Raw genomic sequence first — 15096 nt, forward strand, 5'->3', positions numbered from 1 at the left:
AACCACTCTGACTGCTTTCTGCTCCTGCACCTTTCCCACCCTCACATAATATCAAGGGCTGGTGTGAGCGCGCACGTCAGCAATTAGCATATTTGTATGCATTCATGTATATTTGGACGTCAGAGGAAAATGTAAGGTCACATATAACAATATTGTTTCGTCATCTGGTGATTGGATCCAAGTTTTATTGTCATTTCAAGAACATTATGATTTAGTCCTAAGATTGCTACCCCCGCAACCTGTGCGCATGAGGTCCCCAGTTGTTAAGACCTCTACTCAGTACGTGTTTTGCTTTTTCTTTGGCATTTTTCAGCTGTTTGGCAACATTAATTTAAAAAAGGCGCCCACACGGCAGCCTCTCGGGGATTACGTCATATGCTGCACAGTGGGCTATGGCATAATGATGGAAATGAAAACCAGGACATTTTAATCACTTCTGAAGAAAAACCCCAGGACGGCCAGGGCAGGATGTGAAAACAGGACATATCGAGGGATTGCAGGACGTTTGGTCGCCCAATATTAAGAGGTACCTCTGTAACTACATGTCCCCAAATTAGGAAAACAAAATAGAGAGGGACTTGACCTACAGTATTTAGGACTAAAAATGCCAGTTTACTTCTCTGCCAAGGTACCGTTGAGCAGGATATACTTCCCTTAGCAGCTCCTTCAGCAGCAGACTGTTACACCCACGGTGTAAGAAGGAGAGGTTCCGCAGGTCCTTCATACCGACCGCTGTCAGGCTCTACAACACCTGCACCACCTGAACCATGTTGTAGTCACGATGCTTTACTTTACTTTACTGTTCTCTTTACTTGTCTTGCTTGCTTGCTGCTGTAACAAGTAAATTTCCCCGCTGTGGGATAAATAAAGTACATACAATACAATACTGTAGAACTGCTATGACCCCTCAAATGGGTACCAAAAGCATGACATATAAAGCAAGCAAAAATGTAAGTTATTTTCTGACCAATTAAAATAGAGTATCACTTGTTCTATTTCACTTTATGAAGAAAAACTTGCAAGAAAATATCACATTTTGGTGCATTCCATGGCAGCAGGGCACTGTTCCCTGAAATCTCACTTGTAACGTTTACATTAAAAATACTCTAATTTATTTACTTATTATAATTATTTTCAATAAATGCTTGATTTGGACTTTGTAGAAAGTAGAGGCTGTGTCCAAGCGAGCAAAGACAAGCAGGTGTCTGAAACAAAGAACCAGCACCCCCGGCTGCAAGCAGTCAGCTTAAGTGGGGAACGAGTAATCAGCTTCAGGTGTGCCCAGTCTTTCCGCCTCCAGCCCGCTCAAGGAATTCTGCAGGAGAAAAAAAAAAAAAAAAACACAGGCCAGGAGAAGGCAGGGACCCAAACAAAACTACAAAACAAGGAGGCCACTGCCGAAATGTGACATTTTCAGAGGAATTATCAAGTGCCTCACTGTTTTTTTTACTTTTTCTGTGCATACACAAACAGTAACGAACCAATGATATTGTGCACTATTGTGCACTCTGTTTATTAAAATTTAGAATGGTGAGACTTTTTCTGTGAATTTTTTTCACAGCTTACCCATTTTCTGTGTTGTTAGGCTGACCAGGATGTGACGTAACGGGGACATTTCTTGCACGTACCACAGAGCTAGTGGGTAGACCCTGTTTCAAACTCAACACTGCTCAACACCCTTCAAAGCACTGTTAGGTAAAGAGTAACACACTTCACCTCATGCACAAACATGATGTAAAGCAACAGTTTCCCAAAGTGTGTTGATTAGAAAAAGCAGATCAGCAGAGAACGGGATCATAATACATATCATGGACACTACGCCATATTTATGATTTTGAATCAGTGTCACTTGGGTTATTGTCTGAATTGTTGACAAAAAGAGACAAATAACCCAAAAATACTATGAAGTTCAGTGTGTGTAAGGCCGACGTCAGCTCATTCAGTCTTCCTCTATTTAATTGTAGTTAGTTTGTGCGGAATACGCTGGTTACGTAAAAGCATAATGAGGTGTTATACTTCGTAAATCACAGCAGCTAAAATGCAAGTATAAGTCACAGACGAAACGGAAGTGCCACCGTTTTGTATTTTGATCAATTTTGTACTTTTGCATGTCAAAGGATGAGAGAAGGATGTTGGCTAAGCTGACATCCATCATGAACAACACCTCTCACCCGCTACATGACACTGTTGTTTCCCTGAGCAGCTCCTTCAGCACCAGACTGTTACACCCACGGTGTAAGAAGGAGAGGTTCCGCAGGTCCTTCATACCGACCGCTGTCAGGCTCTACAACACCTGCACCACCTGAACCATGTTGTAGACACTATGCTTTCTTTACACTGTTCTCTTTACTTGTCTTGCTGCTGTAACAAGTAAATTTCCCCGCTGTGGGATAAATAAAGTACATACAATACAATACAATACAATACAATACAAAGTGGCGATGCGTAAACGGGCTGAAATTTACGTCAGATCGTGTTTTATACGCAAAAGACGCGAAGAAAGTATTCAACACCGTTTTCCCTGTTTATTCAGTGTGTTTGCAGTATATTTCTGTAAAATCACTTCCAGGAGAATCACCCATGTGTATTAACTGTGTGGAATGTTTGTGTGAAGGTGTGAACACAGAGCCTAACAGCGTCTCTTGGGTCAATAGTTTGAACTCGGCATGAAACGCCTCCCAGTCCGCTTTCCCATCATACCAGAGAGTCTTAATGCTGTCCAGAATCCCCCCCCATTTAACACAACATGAGCTGCAGCATGAGACTGTCTTTTTATGGTGTGCTGTTCCCCCCCAGATATATGCAGCACTGTGCACTCTCACCTGCTCACACCGCCATTTCCAGAGCCACAAATGGCACGTTAGGTCTGCACTACATGTCCGTCCACTCCTGCTCAGCTTGACAAAGTCAAATCAAGGCTCAAATCATTGTAGCCAGTATTATTAAGATGAAAAGCACAATCAGTTACCACAGTATGCAACGCTCTTATCGAAACGTGATTTGGTTACGCAGTAATTTCCACTTCATTTCAAAATGTACATCAGCAGACTCGACCTTCATGTCTGCTCAATGAGCGATAATAGGATCTGTACAAATGAGAACAATCATTGTGATCAATGTGATTCTACTTCTTGTCTGAAAATTTCAGCACACAAACCCTCGCCTCTATTACCTATTGCTCACAATAAAATGTATCATCAATGGCATCATTAAAAATGGCTGACTAAAACGTAAATAAAAGCCCTGATTGACAAATTGACATGTCCTGAGAGCTGCTGTGACTGCAGTGAGTCATCCACCTCACCCCACAGTGAAGACACACTCATCAGCACAACATATTTTCTCCAAAAGTGTAGAGAAGCTGTTATGGTTTAAAAAAAAAACAACTTAACCACATTCAACATCTCTGCCAAATGTATTTATGTTGTGATGCACTGTCTTGATGTCATACTTCATTGTCATTCAAACATAGTGCGCCCATTGTGCATTTGGGGTGATGTTCATAAATTCCAGGTTTTTGTTTCCAGGTATCAGACATGCATTGAATGTTTTTTTGCCACACTTCTTGTCCAAACTAGTAAAACATTTCTTTGGAAAGACATGTCAAAAAGTCACAATTGGTTGAAGGAAGATATGGTGGTTGTTTAGTATTTCCTGTTGCAGAAAGTGGTTTCTTTTATGTCGTGTTTGTTTGTTTGCTCTTGAGCGGGCATCAGTCGGCAGTGTTCCATTTGAGTCTTCTCTGTGATGTAATGGAAGTGTGGCAAAAATCATTGTGCTTTGCCAACAGCAATCGCACAAGAGCTGACAAGTTTAGGTGACGGTAGAATAACTCACTAGGTTTTCTGCTCCTGTTCGACCTTAAGACGAGAGGTACTTCTGGTTGCTGAGGTGGGGATAGCAGTGGAAGGAGGCAAGCCGGCAGGTAGAACGGAATCTAAATTGTTGTTGCACACTATGTCTTCTACTGTAACATCGTAAAAGCATACACAGTCATGCAACAAATTATTAGACCACCATTGTTGCTTCAGTTTCTTGTACATTTTAATGCCTGGTACAACTAAAGGTACGATTTGTTTGGACAAATGAGGATGACAACAAAAGCAGCTTATAAGACTTACATTTTAGGCAGTACAATGCCATATATTCATGTAAGAACTTAAGTGATGTTGGTTATTATCAAGAAAACCATGGACAAGTCTAGATATCAGCTCTTAAAAATTAAACATATGAGCTATTGTCATCATTATATTTGTCCAAACAAATTTACCTTTTGTTGGACTCGTCATTAAAGAAGAAACTTAAACGAGGTGGTCTAATAATTATTTCCATGACCGTACATTGTGTATACGTTGTCATTTAAAAAAAAAAAAAACAACAACAACAAAAAAAACATCCAGTAGACAGTTGATAATGAGTACCGTATGAATGTTTGCATTTTTTCTGAGTTAGGCAGGCAGGAGGAACTGAACTTTTGTCATTACATTTCATTTATAATTCTAAAGACTGTCATTCTTCCTCACAAATTAAATCAGTGTTTATTAACACACGATGCTGACCCTACTATGTTGCTTGTTGTTCAGCGTCTTTGTTAAATTGGTTTGTAGTTTACATTGTGTGTCACTGATATGGCCACTCTTTATGTCCCAACTAAGTAACCTGAATTTATTTCCATCCAGTAAGCCGGTAAATATCCAGTCATACTGTAATGCCCAGGTTGTGGTGGAGGAGAGACTCACGTCGCCAATGCACTTCAATTGCTTTATAAATTGCGAAGAACACTGCAACAGTGTACAGTCACACTACGGCTGCTGGAGGCCACAACCCACGCCAACATTCACACACTTTCCTAACTCCCCTTAACGTCGAGCTACCACACCTGGTCTAGCTCTCGCTTGTGACATCACACCGTCACTTCCCAAATCCCGCTCCTTAAAGGCCCAGACACACAAGTCACAGATATTCCAATACACTCCAGCATGAAAATGAGAATACAGTATATTTGTCAATTCCAGGCATCTGCCATTCCATAGATCTTAAGCCAGGGGTGTCAAACTTCTTTTCATTGAGGGCCACATCTCGGTTATGGCTGCCCTCAGAGGGCCACTTGTTAGTATATATATGAATATAATTGCATAAGCTAATGAGGTATTATTTTACAACTGACAATATCAGGCCATTTCCTCTGCCAGAGGCTTATGCTTCTGGTGAATCATCGGATTGTTGTTCCTGGCGGCATTCTTTTTCCTCTCACAAAGCTCTATCTGTAGTCTCTAACACCATCAGGAACACTGAGTCAGGCCCTCTTGGGCCCCCGTCCAACCGGATACACCATCATGTCACTTGTGTGCGCATCACTGTAGAACATTTTGTTTTTTCAACTGTGCTTTATGAAAAAAACTTAGTATGGACACAAACTGTTCAAACTCAACCCCTCAGGCAGGCGCTAGAACGCTCTGTATGCTAAAACAACCAGGCACAGAGACAGGTTCTTCTCTGATCAACACCTGAACACATCAGTGTTGACCCCCCCCCCCCCAAAAAAAATAAATCACTTCAAAGTAAATCCTATTTTCTTTAATGTAAATACAGTACTGTCTTTTTGATCATTGCAAATCCTGGTTTATTAATCACACACCCACTTACTTGACTTGCACTCATTATTATCCCTTTGCACATCTCAATGTTAACCTTTAATTATTTATTTCTTAAGTGTCTGTGTGTATGTACAGTGAGAGCTAATTTAAATGAAGTCAAATTCCTTGTTTGTGTAAGCATGCTTGGCCAATAAAGCTGATTCTGTTGCCTATGATTTATTACCCATAGCATTATCCCTCTTCCGTTCATTACAATTAAAGAAATGAAGTCAGGGAGGGGTGTCATGAGACACTCATTTCACAAGACGATACACGAGATGGGATCTACAAGAATGAGACAAGATGAGATTTAACGTGACTAATAAGAAAAGTAGAATGAAAATATATGACATACAGTGGTGCCATGGCCAACATCATTAATCCGTTCCAGAAGGTCCAACTCAAACCAAAACGGTTTGAAAATTATGTAAATCTAATTAATCCGTTCCAGGTACCCAAAAATGTGAACACAAAACACATTTTATAGACAATAATTATAGTTTTACATGAAGAAAATGATGCAAAAATAATTACAAATGACAAATGGACAACTGAACATTTAACATCACTTTTACCTACCGTTATTGGAAAAATCCTCACAAAACCATCAGTTAACAAAATAACACAAAAAAATATATCAAACTAAATATCAGCGTACGACAACCAATAAACCTGTACCTTTCCGTTTAATATAGAAAATGAAAAAAAATAAAACACTGGCGCAAGTAACGTGGCGGAAGTGCACCGGCGAGGTGGTGATGTGTGCCGTGTGTGACTCGGGATGCCGCGAACATGCTACGATAAGTTTGCATACGTTTTGTTGTTGGAACCAGAAATGAGTGTTATGGATGTAAAATGCGACAGGCAGAAACACAGAACGTCACCCTGGATGCGCCGCCGGGTTGATAGAGTTAAGCGGGAACCGGAGCCGATGCGTATGCATCGCAGCCAATGACGGATCCACTCTCGTCATATTCACATACCTCTGAAATGACGACGGTCTTCTCTTTAAGCCACCTTTCTCTTTTGTGCCGTCTATGTGTTTGTTACCTTGTCTATATCACTACAACTCTGATATAAACAAACGCTGTCGTCCTAAAATGGCGCCCACGTCCCACAATGCATTGCGCGATCACATGCAAGTATCGTGAAATTTCGTCTTGTGCGCGTGATCCAGGATGGCAGCATAAACAAACAGGACGGTATAAACAAGCAGGCGAACACAAGGCAGTTTTGGATGTTAACCGAAAAAAGTGCTAACTGAGGCGGATGTTAACCGAGGTATCACTGTAATGCAATCTACTAAATTTAATTTCTACTACGTTACTCTTCTGCACTCTGTCTGTATGCTAATGGCCCCGTCTCCAACTACAGAGACGAAGTTGCTGTGTGACTGACAAATGTGCTCACTACGTTCATACCAAACACGCCAAGGTGCTGAAACCAATGCACAGAGTGAACTCTCTCCCTGCTTGTTTGGAGGCGAGAGAGTAGGAAAACAGACCTGCATGCACATGGCAATAGATGGAGGCCGACAAAATTATCAAGTTCATTTAATGAATTTATTTATTATCGTCCCAATCCGAGAGCCCTCGGGACAGAACGAGAAAGCTTGTTATGTTTTCATGTCGCAAGATCTTGTCTTCTTTTCCTTTCGGCTTTTCCCTTCAGTGGTCGCCACAGCGAATCAATTACCTCCATCTAACCCCGTCTTCTGCATCCTCTTCTCTCACACCAACTACCTTCATGTCCTCTTTCACTACATCCATAAACCTCCTCTTTGGTCTTCCTCTAGGCCTCCTGCCTGGCAGTTCAAGACTCAAATTATGTCACAAGATCTTGTGACACCCTATAGTCAGGTGGCCATGTAGACAGGAGATTGAGGGTTCAAATCTTCATCTCTGTGTGGAATTTGCATGTTCTTCCCATGCGAGCATGGGTTTTATCCTGGTACTACAGAGTCCTCCAACAACTGTCCATAGGTGTGAATGTGAGTGTGAAGGGCTGTTGGTCTATATGTGATTGACTGGCTGGTAGGTGTTCTCCTCCTCTGTCTCAGAACCAGACTTGTCAATCAGATGGCCAGACAGAGAAGTGTGGTAAGTTGCTCCACAGAACACACTTGCACAGCTGCAGTCAAGTGGCAGCTTTGTTTACCTCCTCTGAGCTTTATGCTTAGTGATGTCAGGTTTGCATGAGCCTTGGAATACAATGTTATACTGCAATATGGGGAAAAAAAACAACTCACTGCCTTTGATCATTTGTATGTCTAAACGTAAACAGGCGGTCACATTCATTTTTAAATCCTTTCATTATCAAATACACATACACACGCACACACATTTGCACGAGACATCTGTGCTTGACAGCTTGAACGCCAGTTGGCTTATTCGACCCGAACCGCAATTTTTACAAAGTTTAATTGTGACAAATATAGACATGTATTTGCTAAATCTGTTCTCTTAACATATGCTAGCCATTGATGATGTTCTTATATTGTTTTGAAAAATTCATTTTGAGCCGGTGACATACGTAACAGATGGCAGTCGGTGTGGCTATGCCAGTGTACATTAGCAAACCTCACTCCCTGAACCTTTAGGGTCGTGCTGAGCACTCAACTCTCATTCCGAACGTCCTCGGTAAGAGCACACGTTCGTGCGTTGGACTTGCTGGTCAGGTGGGTTTACACATACAGCTGTTTTCACATTCATCTTTTCTACAAGCATCCATTAGAATGCTAAGTATATATTATGACGATTGGTTGATGACTCCTTTTAGGACAAAACATGTACGTTTCTTACTTAGTTGTTAGCTTACCTGATAACGCCACTTCCACTTGTTACTATTGTGGTATGACTTGGAATGGAGCAGAGAAGACCAAGACCAAGACCAAGAAAGAGCAAAAAACTGAGCTTTAACTACATGAATGTGACTGGAATACACATGGAGGAACTAGTTCCAACTCACCCTCTTCCACTCAGGTAATCATGCCAGGGAAGAGGGCGTGGCTTCCACAGAGAAGGAGGAAGTGCAGCAGCAATATGTCAGCCTTACTCATTTCTTTCTGCCTGTCAATATACAGCATTTACAGTTGAAGTTTTGCGTGTTATGTGAATACAAACAAACCGAGTACTTTAAAAAATAGTTACTATGGTTAGTATTATTAGTTATGCATTAAAGGCAATATGGACATTTTAAGCTAACATCCAAGACAAAGACTGCAAAAACACATTTCAAATATTGTCAGCTAGAGACATAGTTTAAGTCGTTTCGTGCGTGCGTGTATAAATGTGACACCCCGCCTCACGACGTACAGCCACCGATTATCACGCAAAAAAGAACATGCACCGACGTGTTCTTAGCCTTCACTTCCCTGCGCGCTGCATTCCGCCCCACCCCTCGCAAACACCATCACTACCAGCGTACCTAAAATCAGGAAGCACTGACACACGCCGTTGATTTCTTTTCCTCATTTTATTTTCTTTCACGTTGCTTTCATGACAGCAGCGTCGAGACAAAACGGAGAGAGGTGGATATATTCCATGCTGACGACCACCGACTGATAGGACTGACAGCAGGACTCAGCTGTGGATGCAGTTGATGGTCTAACCGGAGACGGTATGTACGTGCACACGACCCTGCTCACATGCACTATAAACGAGTATGTTATGACAGCAAACAGCTTGATAAATACACACAAGCACGATGTAATTGTGTAACGTCCATATGCTTTGATTGCGACATGACTGCAAGTGTATGTGTGGACGGCATTAAACACGTCATCCACCCTCGCCTTGTTTACAACGCTGTGCGTACGTCTCGTTTCGCAATAGAGACGTGTTTGTGTAACTCTCCTTAAGCCATTCCTATTTTTTGTTACTATTATTTACTGCTTCATAATTTGTCCCTCCATCACAACTCACCCGCAAATACTAGAACTACAGGTGGACGATACCATGTAATTACAGGGGACAGGATCGCCGATACCGATACTTTTTACTTTAACATTTTTTCCCCAGTGATTTTGTGTTTTTTGTCTTTAATGAACTGATCATGATTATAATCAGGACAGAGATTTTAAGCAAACAAAAAATACTTGCATCAACACACTTATTTTGGAAGAATTTAACCTGGGGGGGTATACGGCACAGCAAGTTTAGTGGGTTAGCGAGCTGTGTTGAGTTGAAAGCCGGACTTGCGTGTTCAGTGACGGTAGCTCTCTTTGAAACCAGCTCTATCACCATGGTAACTTAGGCGAAACTCATAACCCGGTCGGGACCAGGTTATGTCCGTGCTTTCATCTTAAAATCAGGTATGAAAGCGCCACAGTTTCACTGCTGAATAATGAATGAATTATCTCACAACTGGCACAATAATTCCTAATAAAAATCCTAATAAATAAATGTGGTGGCCGTAACCCGGTCAAGCTGAAATTCAAATCGAAACCCCCGACATCACTTCCATTCCGTCCCACACAGGAACACATACGAGCACAAGTCTTAAATGGCTTATTTACTCTTATTTTGTCTACTAAATTGGGTAATACGAGTGTAAAGATGATTATGTGTATGTAAAATGAAATTGAAATGTGTTGCATAACGTGAAAGTATTGCTGTAAGGTGTGATTTCTCACAATCTGTAGTGAAACTATGAAGATGTACTGCTGTGTTGGCCAGTGAATTGACATAGCAATACTGTACACTGTGTATTGGATATATAGATGTAGATTTCATACAGTGTGACACCAAAACTAAAGAAAATTAAAATTGAGGTGATTAGAGATTCAATACAAAGGGTACACACAATTTGACTAAACCTGCTCATGCACCTAGATATAATGGATTTTATTATTAATTTCTTGTTGAGGAAAAGGCTTCTTGAGACGTCATCTGTACTTCTGTGTAGAAGGTGTCGGACGTTTCGCTCCTCATCCGAAGAGCTTCGTCAGCAAACTAATAAGTGCTGGTAGCTTAGGCCTTAAATACAGTAAGAGTGGGCGGAATTGGTGTGCCAACACCCTCCTCCTATTGGTTCGTTACACTAAGCCTGGGCGGAGCAGTGGTATAATCCTATCCTGTTATTCACACCTACACCTTCACACCTTCTTGTTATTTTTTTTTAACCCTGAGAACAAGTATGATGCAGTGTTACTTGGACCACAAAGTACTTTTTACGTGTAAACTGGCCAGTTAGTATCAGTAGAACACATGCAGCATTGATACTATGAATCCCAAAATGCACTGCAGTAGCTGATGTGTTGACCTTTAACTCCTTTATTGGTAACTACAGTCACTCGTTAGCAATATAGTTTACACCCTGGGTTTATCTTAACAGAGCGAGAGTGAGAATATCAACAAAACATACAGAAAAAGAAAGGTTATAAATTCATTTCTATGTGATTTAGTTAAACAAGCAAAATGTGACTACTTGGTCGAGTAATCCTCGGCCGTCGGTCTTCCTGCCAGTGAGTTCATCTATGGCGTGATTGAGTGGCGTGGTGAAACGTATTGCTTTGGGGGGAGTGTTATTTGCATGTCGTGATTGTTGTTTCTATGCGTGGTCTAAAAATAAGTATTTTACATCCACGTGGCTGCAGCCCAGAATGTCCCCTTGCCAGGGAACGCTAAGCAAATGCTTGGCTTTGATACTGTACATGTACTGTAATCCTCACCTTTTAGTCGATGAGGGATTTTTGAAGCCATCCAATGCTGTGCTGTGTGAAACATGATAAATACACACAACTTAGGTACTCTGAAAGTCTAAGGTTAAATATAAAGCAAATCAATTGTCCTTCCAGAGAGTGATTTTTTGGAATTGCATTGGATTACTGACATGCAAGAAAGAATGCCAGAAGTTGCAGCTTAATCGTCACATAGTTTTAGGCAAAGGCTCTGTTTGCCTGTGACAGCTTAGCTGCAAGACTGCACGAATGCATTCCTTTTGAAATTCATAGGATTTGCCCGAGCACAGTTAGGAGGGACACATTCTTTTTGTTTTACATTCATACTAAGTGCTAATGTATTGATATTGTAGTAAGACTACAGTTTTCTCAAAGATCCCAAAGATGTGAACGCACCACACAGGTAATACATTGCGCATGAGGCAACTTTGATCATTTCTTCCTCCCCCACGTGCGACTCTTCTAGGTCAACAGGTTGAGTCACATTACCTGCAGTGTGAACAGCCCCGGTGCAACTACACAATTGTTTTTTAGTTGATGTTTTGTTGTTTGGCCCGGGGCACGGTGCTGCCAGTCACCTTGAGGGGGACTGTACATCCTCAGGTCTGCAGCAGCAAAGCTTGTAGTGTGTCAGATGCTCTTAGCAGATGGCTACAGTTGAGTATTTTTCCTTCCAGATCCATGTGGAGAGGTTGTAACCTAGCTTATTAGACAGCAAACCCCATCTGACTGTGCATCCCCATTGAATTGTATAATATTAATTCCTCACGCATGAGACAAGGACTGGGAGAAATGTGAGGTGCCCATGCATGACAAAGCAAAAATAAATAAATGCTTAAATTAACAACGAATAAAATGAGCAAAGCAGCGGGCCACTGGGAGTTTCATTTTTAACCCATAGAGCCATGTGTGCTATATAGATGTTCTCGATTTTGTAATTTTACAACACAAAGACATGAACATTCTGTTACATAAGTGTACAAATTAACCTATAAAAACTGAAATAAATGAAACACTACCTTTTGATACAACTGATGATGCATATACTTGTAGCTGTTATGAGAAAAACTGACCAAAGTACTTTTTGGTGCCTCTGGTGTAGTTTGTAGTTTTGTCTAAGTCTGTGAAATGATTACAAGGTTTAATCAAATTAATCAGTTTTCAAGTTAATCGTGATTAATTGTCATTTGTAGCTTTGTGTGAAATATGCCCATTTTATTGTATTTTATGAAAAAAAAGATAAATGACAGGACATAGTTGTGAGCACAGGTGGGACGACCTGCAAGGCATCTCTGCCTGTCGCACTTCCGCCAGTGCCATCGTGTCACCCTGGAGCCACTCGTCACAGATGTTTCGCTCCTTTAATCCTGGGACATCTCCAGGTGGTGAAGCGGTACATGGACCTTTCCCTCCCCCAAGCCTTGTCATTTCAATGGAGCCATAGCCAAAAGCTCTCTTGTTCTGGTTCATCTTTTAGGGCCTTTTTCAATTTGGGGCCTCTGATGCCCAATTTTATATATTTGTATGTATTAACAGCTCCAAATGAACTGAAAATTTCAAATCATGCTAAAAGATGATACACGGCTGAAACTCTCTTTGCCTAACAGTAGTATCTTTAATAGTAGCAGAACATTTAAATCACACTTAGTGTTGTTGTGAGCCATTGAGGGGTTGCATTCTAAGACACCATGTCATTTTTAAAGTTGAAGTCACTGTTTTGAGTGTAGATGTATTTCTTGGATTTATAAGCATATCGAAATACAGAATATTGTACTTCAGCGGTAAGAGTTACGCTAGTGAGTGATGAGAATATACACTTACTATTTTTCTATGTCTATATAGACCACACGCACAATAGAGACGTTGTTGTGAGTGCACTTGAATGCACCTCACTAATCAGTGTGGTCAACTTGGCGACTTTGACACAAATCTAGCTACTTTTTCTGGTGTCTGAGAGTTTTCTGGTATTTGGGGACTTAAAAGTGAAAGCACGTATTGATCTGCAGTTTCTGTTCTTACTGAGCAGCAGCGGGTGCAGCTGAGACGTCCGCCCGCACCAAAAGCAGTCACAAGCCTTCAGTGCACTTCAGCTCCACACTGAGAGCATAGTGGAGCTCCACGCATCCGCGATGCCGCCGGGGTGGATGTTGCCATGTTTTACAGAGCGGGATCCAAGAAATAAATGTTTCTTAATCTTCATTAAATTAGTACTCATTACACTCGAGCCTCATTGGGACTCGGTCCCTGACCTGTCAGTGTGTCAGGACGTGTGATAAGTTAAACAAGTAATCCTAACTACAAAATAAAAGGTGGAGGCTGGATGTGAGTCCGGATGTAATTATTACACTGTCTAAACTATGAGAGGCGCTGGCCACAATAAAATATGAAAAATTATTTTTATGAAGCGATAGCCAATTTTGAATTAGCAAACTAAGAACCAAGCTTATTTGTAGTTCTAAACATAAGGTGTTTTTACTCACTTTTTCGCTGTCCTATGAGGTAATGCTTTTTTCCTACAGCATCTCTTACAACTTGCATATGCAAATTAGCCAACGATGTCCTCTAACGACTTCTAGGACAACCAATAGCTACTTTTCTTATTGAGGAGTTGGCAACAGTGGTGACAATGAGGAAGTGTCGTTGCGAGGACCAGAGGCGTGTTTGTGAGTTGGTGATAAATATATGGTGTTGGAATTGCACTACTGTTGATGTGTTCCAGCCTGAATAAAGTTACAAAAGTGCATCAGACTGTGTGGTGGCGCTATTGTACTACCGTCTGCCATCATAACAGAGAGGTGTGGCTTGACATGGTGCACATGTGTTAATTCCGCAAAATTTTAACAATTCATGAAATACAAATGAATTTAGTTACCCTCATTGACGTGCCATTTTTAACAGCCCTAGTTTTATCGACAATACGCATAATGTAGAGAGGCTCGACATGCTGAATGAAGCATTTAACCCATGAACATTACTCAGCACTGACACGGGCTCTTTCCTGTCATGGCCAATAACTTTTTGCCATCCCATGGAAGCTTCTCACCGTTTGCAAATGTTTCAAACAATGGGTGATGTTTTAGCAAGCCGTGGCGTTGCGAAAATCTTTCTACAAAGACGCAATGAGATTGGTCATATTAAACTTCCCTGGTTTTGTGAAACTTGTGCATGACTAGTCTTGCTAGTCAGCTGCAACGTCTTTTTTGGTCTTTAAGGAAAAACACAGTCACACGGCTGACATCACTTCTACTTCTTGCTAAACATGCCAGCACACCCTGTTGTTGTGATCACCTGGGTTCTGCATGCTGGCTAGAAGTGCTGTTACGGTGTATGGAATGGACTACAATATTGGAGATTTTATGTACAGGCTCATATACTGTAATCCCATATTGTTTTGGTTTTTTTGGCTGACCAATATCAATATTGAATCCGGACACCCCTACTTGTGAGTAGAGATGTTGGATATTGGCTTTGTTACTGATATCTGATATTGTCCAGCACTTCCTTTATTGATATTGGCAGCAGCTCTTCCCTCAATCTTATGACAAGTTACATCTCACGAAATGAATGAACACATTTTGCTTCATTTACTGTAATGCCACTGGATGCATTTCACAAATAAACACTGTGCAAAATAATGCAACTACTGCAATATGCAATGTATGTTTGATTTTTTAAAAATTATTATTATTGTAAGACCTTTTAGTCCCAACAAGATATACATGAAAAAAATCATGACCAATAGTCATACACCGGTAAGAATCCAATTAAATGATGCTGGCA

At 41.0% G+C, this 15096-nt stretch overlaps 1 protein-coding gene across 2 annotated transcripts in view; it reads left to right on the forward strand.

Annotated features, from left to right (window-relative positions):
• The first annotated feature begins 9009 nt into the window (after positions 1–9009).
• The window catches only part of LOC129185700 (myelin basic protein-like), a 35886-nt gene continuing 29799 nt past the window's right edge, over positions 9010–15096 (forward strand). Inside the window, exon 1 of one of the 2 annotated variants that reach the window (XM_054783074.1) lies at positions 9010–9258. The gene's annotated coding sequence lies outside the window, so the exon portion shown is untranslated. The remainder of the gene's footprint in view (positions 9259–15096) is intronic. The other variant, XM_054783073.1, reaches the window with a different exon arrangement.

This window comes from Dunckerocampus dactyliophorus, chromosome 7, assembly GCF_027744805.1.
Source record: "Dunckerocampus dactyliophorus isolate RoL2022-P2 chromosome 7, RoL_Ddac_1.1, whole genome shotgun sequence".
Lineage (NCBI taxonomy): Eukaryota > Metazoa > Chordata > Actinopteri > Syngnathiformes > Syngnathidae > Dunckerocampus > Dunckerocampus dactyliophorus.